The sequence below is a fragment of the Apteryx mantelli genome, chromosome 9 (assembly GCF_036417845.1).
Source record: "Apteryx mantelli isolate bAptMan1 chromosome 9, bAptMan1.hap1, whole genome shotgun sequence".
Taxonomy (NCBI): domain Eukaryota; kingdom Metazoa; phylum Chordata; class Aves; order Apterygiformes; family Apterygidae; genus Apteryx; species Apteryx mantelli.
In genome coordinates, this window is record NC_089986.1 from 8,836,183 (window position 1) to 8,842,387 (window position 6,205).

The 6,205-nt window shown below is 40.4% G+C and overlaps 1 protein-coding gene across 2 annotated transcripts in view; it reads right to left on the reverse strand.

The window, feature by feature from the left end:
- Positions 1–5,713, reverse strand: part of TBL1XR1 (TBL1X/Y related 1) — a 120,952-nt gene extending 115,239 nt beyond the window's left edge. For both annotated transcript variants that reach the window (XM_067301425.1, XM_067301423.1), the window contains exon 1: positions 5,627–5,713. The gene's annotated coding sequence lies outside the window, so the exon portion shown is untranslated. The remainder of the gene's footprint in view (positions 1–5,626) is intronic.
- Between the last annotated feature and the right edge of the window lie 492 nt (positions 5,714–6,205).

The window sequence follows — 6,205 nt, forward strand, 5'->3', positions numbered from 1 at the left end:
AGCAACTTTATAAATACCACTGTATCAATATTTTACTTTACAAATGTAGATGCCAGTTTGTATTCTTAAAAAGAGTCATATTTGCACCAAGCAGAACGACAATACGCATTCAACTTGCCACTATCCACTCCTACACCACACCTTGCTTCTGAAATTCAGAGCTGTGCGAGGTGTACACAGCACACTGAAGGACCATGTGCAGACAACACCTGAACCAGCTCAAGTGCAGCCAGGTTGACACACCCTCTCCTGCTACTTTTCCCAAAGAAAGGATCTATTAGTCTGAACAGGATACTATGTCTAGATGTGCTGCTTCCGGTATTCAAGCTAACTTGTTTAAAAGTAACCTTAGTATTTCTACATAGCACTGTATTATGCCACCAGCACGTACATTCAAAGACTCGAGACAGGACGCTTAAAGACACTCCATATATTGGCAGACACAATTATGCAAAACTCCTCCTAATCACTCCTGAAATAAGTTCTTTCAGTAGGTTTTTCAGAAAGTTACACAAATTCATCAAGCATTTTTAGTATTATTTCTACAAGTATTTTCACAGCTCTTTTGAGAAATCAGCCCCGCAAAAAAAGGGGGGGAGGGGGAGGCAGGGAAAGAGCTGCAACATCAGCAATTTCACTTCTTGGCTGGCCAAGCCAACTGGATGCTATGCACCAACCACTGTGTACCTTCTCCCACTCAGTTACACATCCTCTGCCTTGGAATGACTGCTTATTGCTTATCGCAGAAGAATTTTAAGGTTCCTTAGTGACATAAAAAGGAGTCTAAGGGATGTCACAGGAACCTATGTGGTACTAGTATTCATAATCAACGTTTTAGAGGATATGTTGAAATACAGTTCTACAGATCTTTCAGAAACAAAAAGACCTCAACTTCTGGCCCTCTGTGACCATTAAAACTCCATGGCATCTTGTATAAACGATTTCAGTCTCATTTTCATTATGAGAAGAAAGAAAAGGGCCTTCTCATCTTGAATTTAGTAACACAAGACAGACCCTGAAGAGGAGAGGACAGTTCATAGGTTTCACGCAAACTGGCATAGTGATTTTTAGATTAGGTTTCTTTGGGGTTTTTTTACTCAACCTATCAACTCTCATTAATTGACAACTATCAGCTGCCTTGTCTTCACCTTTTTTTTTTTTTTTAACCTCAAGTTAGCTAATTCAATTTTGTGAAGTTAAAAAGAAAAAAAATTTTTTTAAGCCAATATATCCCCCTACAGTTTCATCTGAAAGAAGGTATTTATTATTCCTCATTTCATTGTCATACTTCATCGCAGAGGAAACCAATTATGAGATGAATAAAGCAGTCTCCATCTACTTTGCTTGGGATCACTGGATGAACCTTTTCCTAGTAAAGTCATTCTTTTCATTATGCTACTTTACAGAAATTAAGACCATTAAATTCACACTGTAACACTAAGAAAGCTGCATATATTGGGGATAGGGATACCTAAATCAATAGCAGGAACATAGGAAATAATATTTCTTCATCACCTATTAATTTGAAGATATTTTAATCAATGCTGCAACGCAACTCAAATACACTGAAAAGAGCTATTAATCACCTGCCTTCTAATGAAAACCTTCTGATACTTCTTCACCCCAAAACATTTAAATTTATATTAAAAAATTAACACACAATAAGTGTATCTCTCACTTTTCTGTGTTTGTATACACACATACATATACATACAGTTTCACTTCTCTCCTCCCCCACAGTTACTCGTATGAGCAGATGTTTATGAGTTAGGACTTTAAATACAGTTGTTATATCCTGTACTGGGTGTGTGCACAACAAACACGCTAAGGAAGACCAGTAGTCTAGTATCACATGTCAGTAGCACAATCCCCAATATAAGCAATACAAATTATATTATAAATTATTAGGTGTTTCAAGATGATATGCTACTTCAATATCACAGTAGCGCACTGTCGACATGCAATACAGTCTTGTAGTCCACCTCGTCCTTGCCTTCCACTCCAAAGTGGGAAATGTACCACTTCTATGATTTCCCTATCTCAGTTTGGAAGGGGAAAAACTGGTGGGAGCCTTGTGTCTCTTTCTCCTCCCCTTGCCAGCAGCGTCATCTCCAGCAAAGCGTCAGAATTCACACATGCATCACAATCTTGAGTAGTTATGGGTCCAGAAAGGAATTGCGGGGGGGGAAGACACACACACCAAGCAAGCAAAAGCTTGGGTGGGGAGAAGGGGCAGAGGGGGAGAAGTAATGGATCCCCTTTTGGGACTCCAGACAAGCAAGGTAACAGGGTTAGTGAAGGAAAGGTGCGTTGCTTGCCACTGCCTCAGTTTTCCCCAGAATGTTTAGTAGCATTGTGATACCAAAAAAGCATCAGTATCTTGAGAGATTCAGATCCTATTGCCCATCACTAACACAAAACACACTTACTTCTGTGAGCAACTTCAGACATCTGTAGAGCTTATTCAACTAAACTAGACTACTGACGTTCATGAAATTGTGTGTGTTTCTTTACGGGACTTCCTGACTTCTGCATGATTCTATCCTTGTAGGATGTGGGTCTTAATTGCCACTACAAAATTTATAACAGCAAACACATTCTGACTCAGATGAGAACTCCATGTTAAATTCCATAAGCAAAATCAAGTTAGGTAAAATAACTCAGTTTGCTTTACATTATTTGGATCTGTTCTTCCTAACTGAAAAATATTACCTGAAAACAACATTATAAGCAATTTTGACCACTCCCCCCCCCAATCCATCCAGATTCTCTTTATGCTTAGAGCTGTAAAACTTTTTAGCATCAGACTCTCATGATGGGAAAAAAGACTATGAAGCACTGTTGTTGGGTACTTAGCACTTGTATGATGCCTTACAACTTCAAAGCACTATACAAACATCAATAATTACCATATATAGAGTAAAACTGAAAGAAGTATTTGAAAAGAAAAAAAAAAAAAAGAAGTCTCATAACTACCTGTTTGAAGGAGGAGAAAAAAAAAAAACCCTTAAGCAACAGATTCTGACCATAACTATTGCATTCTTTATGCTATGCACATCCATCATGGCTAGGCACATTTAAATGAACAAAAATCATAAACCCTTGTACAGTCATTTAAAAAAATCTAAAAGCCAAACCCCAAGTCCTCTCATATATTTAAATTACATTTCCTTCCCCTTTCCCTTCCCTCATGGAGTGAAAACCAAATATTTTGCAGGTGTTCTCAATGATAGTTTGGGAGGCATGCCACCAAGTTCCCAAGACACAATTACACATGAAGCCTGTTTTCATGGAGACAAATCCACATTCCCTTAACTATGAAAACTTAAGACAGTGACAGTACACAGTCTCAGGTGATCTAAGATAAATAACACAATACTTTGCTACTCCATTAGATCTTAACCAAAAACAAAAAAATCACAAAAAGAAATCACAGAAAAGTTTGCTACTATCATTTACACAGCACCAACTGCGCACTAAGCACGATCACTTTAACAGTACAGCTCTTTTGTATTTTTGGCTAAAAGAAAAAACCCTCAGACCCTTATCCACAAACACTTATCCATTCGCTTAACTTCAAGGACATACATTAAGAGTTTGCAGGATGAGTCCTAAATTGAAATGTATTCTTCAAAGACTGCTAACATAAATGTGTCCAAAGTAAGGCCAAATCAAGCATGAGCCTCATGGCGACAAACCTCAAAGTTGCCTGGCTTAGAGTACAACAAGGGCCCAAAACTGCCAATATTTCTAAAAGTTCAGGTACAAGTCAAAATTCAAACACAATTTTTGCAAATGGTGCCTTCTCTTTCAAGGGGGCACAAACTAAAGCTCCAGTGAGTATCCAAATGGTAGAGATCACCAACAACAGTGAACCTTGTTAATATGCTTAACATTATCAGACATCTATTTTAATACCGCAGGACAGTAAAGACAGTCAGACTGAGCCCAGAATTTTTTTTATGTGACAAAGACTTAATTCTCCTGATCATGCCTCTCTGTCTCTCACGCTTTAATAATAAAGGAGGAATATGTTTGGTGAGCTCTTCCATAAAGCAGTTAAGAACTTGATTTACACAGACAGGAAAATAAGGAAGTTGAGCACACTGGAGAGTAGTAAAAACTTCACTAGCAAACTTCACTTTCCTACACAGCAACCTACAAACCAAGCTTTCTTAAAAACTCACGTGTAATCTGCAGCAACAAGCCTCTACCATAAAGCACAGATAAAGTTTTTTGTTTCCTTTTTAGAGTATAAAGCAAAGATAAGTAAGAGTAGACTTTTATTCAGTCAAGTTGCCTTAAAAGGAAATTTGGTGATGAAAGATTAAATTCACCTGGAACAACATGATAAATTTAACCCTTTAAGAGGTACAATAACAATAATAATAAACCACCTATTTTTTTCTAATACAAGGCATAAATATAACACTTATCAGAAAAGGTATATGCATTAACTCCGTAAGACTTTCTAAAAGACGCAAGGTACAATTTGCAACCAGGATTTTTGATATTAGTAAATTCAGAAAGGCACTGCTCTCTTAAACGTGGAAAAGCTTATTTTCCAAAACCTGGGCCCACGTTTTGCCTTCACAGGCGGCCCTCACCCTGTCACAGCACATTATATCATGTTCCACCCAGAACTTCGGAGGAAACTGATAAACAATAACTTTGCCACTTCACTGCTTAAAAAATATATACAATAATAATAATAATAATAAATATAAACCATGCTCCCCCATCCAAGACTGCCTTCTCGACGGCAGTTAACAGAAAGGAAACACATCCCTCCTGAGCTCCCAATGCAACGGAGACACAGTTCAAAGAAAGGAAATTAAAAAATCACCCGGAGGAAAGTGGACACGGCGCCCGCCCCTCCCCCCGCCAGCATGAGTTCAGGCACAAGCACATTTTCTGCCCAAGCTTTCTTAGCAATGTACCTTATAAACAACGACCGTAAACCGGGTGCAGAATAAATACAGCTCTAGGGTCACACTTCAGGTGGCTTTTCTAGTCTCTCTCCTTTTTTTTCCGTCTTCCCCCCCCCCCTTCTTTTTTCACCCAGAAGAAGTAAATATGCACGGAGGGGGAAGGGAGAAGGAGTCTTCTTTACACAAATCAGGCTAAAAATAGGTTATAAAGCAGCCTGCCTCATGATGGCTTCTTTATTTAATTTGCTGCCAATTCTTTTTTGCCTTAAATCCTTTAAAACCCAGTGGGGGAGGGGAGGGCAGCGATGGGAAGGTGGGGGGGAAGGGAAAGAAGGAGGAGGGGGGGGTGCCAAAAACATGCCCCCCCCCACACCAGCTCTGAGCAAAGGTGGGAGAAATTCAACCCGAATCACCGCTCCCCCCCCCCATCACCACCCTCCCCAGGAAAGAAAAGAAAAGAAAAGAAAAAAGCACATTAAAAGGGGGCCAAGTTGAAAAATGCATGTTACACTTGTGCCCATCCCCCACGCGGCTCCTCCAACTGCCACAGACACAAACAGAGCTCCCTCCCCCACCCGGCGCGTCCCCGCAGCCCTCCCAGCCCCCCTTCCCCCCAAAAAGCCTCCTCAGCCCCCCCTGGAAGCACTTTATTCGGCCCAGGAGAGGTTTCTGGTGCAAAACACCCCAGTCCTTACCTTGCAATTGATGGCTGAGTGGCTGCTCCCCCCCCTTCCTTTGGAATGGAGGCAAAAAAGAAATTCACCCTTGTTTTTCTCTCCTCCTTTTTTTTTTATACAGCTCGGTATATATATACACGCATATGTGTGTCTGTGTGTGTATATATATATATACACATATATGTATGTATAATATTTTTTTAGCTGAGGTGTCCACACCAAGAGGAGGAAAAAAAAAACAGGAAAAAAAAACAGAAGGAGGAAGAAAAAAAATAACCACCAAATACTGCTGTGATATTCAATTATATCCCAAGCCAGAGACTGGGGGGGGAGGGGGAGGGTGGGGAAAGAAGGGGGGGGGGATTAGAGATTAAGTCCCAAGGAAGGAGGAAAAAAAGTAATATCTGTGTGTGTGTGTGATTTAGATTGAAGAGGAATTGAGGCAGAATGTAAAAGCTGTTACTAAGGGAAGGAGCCAAACGGTTCAGAGCAGCCAACGGCTCTCAGACACTCAGCACTGGGGAGAGGGGTGGCCAGCCACACAGAAATGAGGGAGCGAGAGAAAGAGCCAGCGAGGGAAGGGAGCGGCGAGGCGCC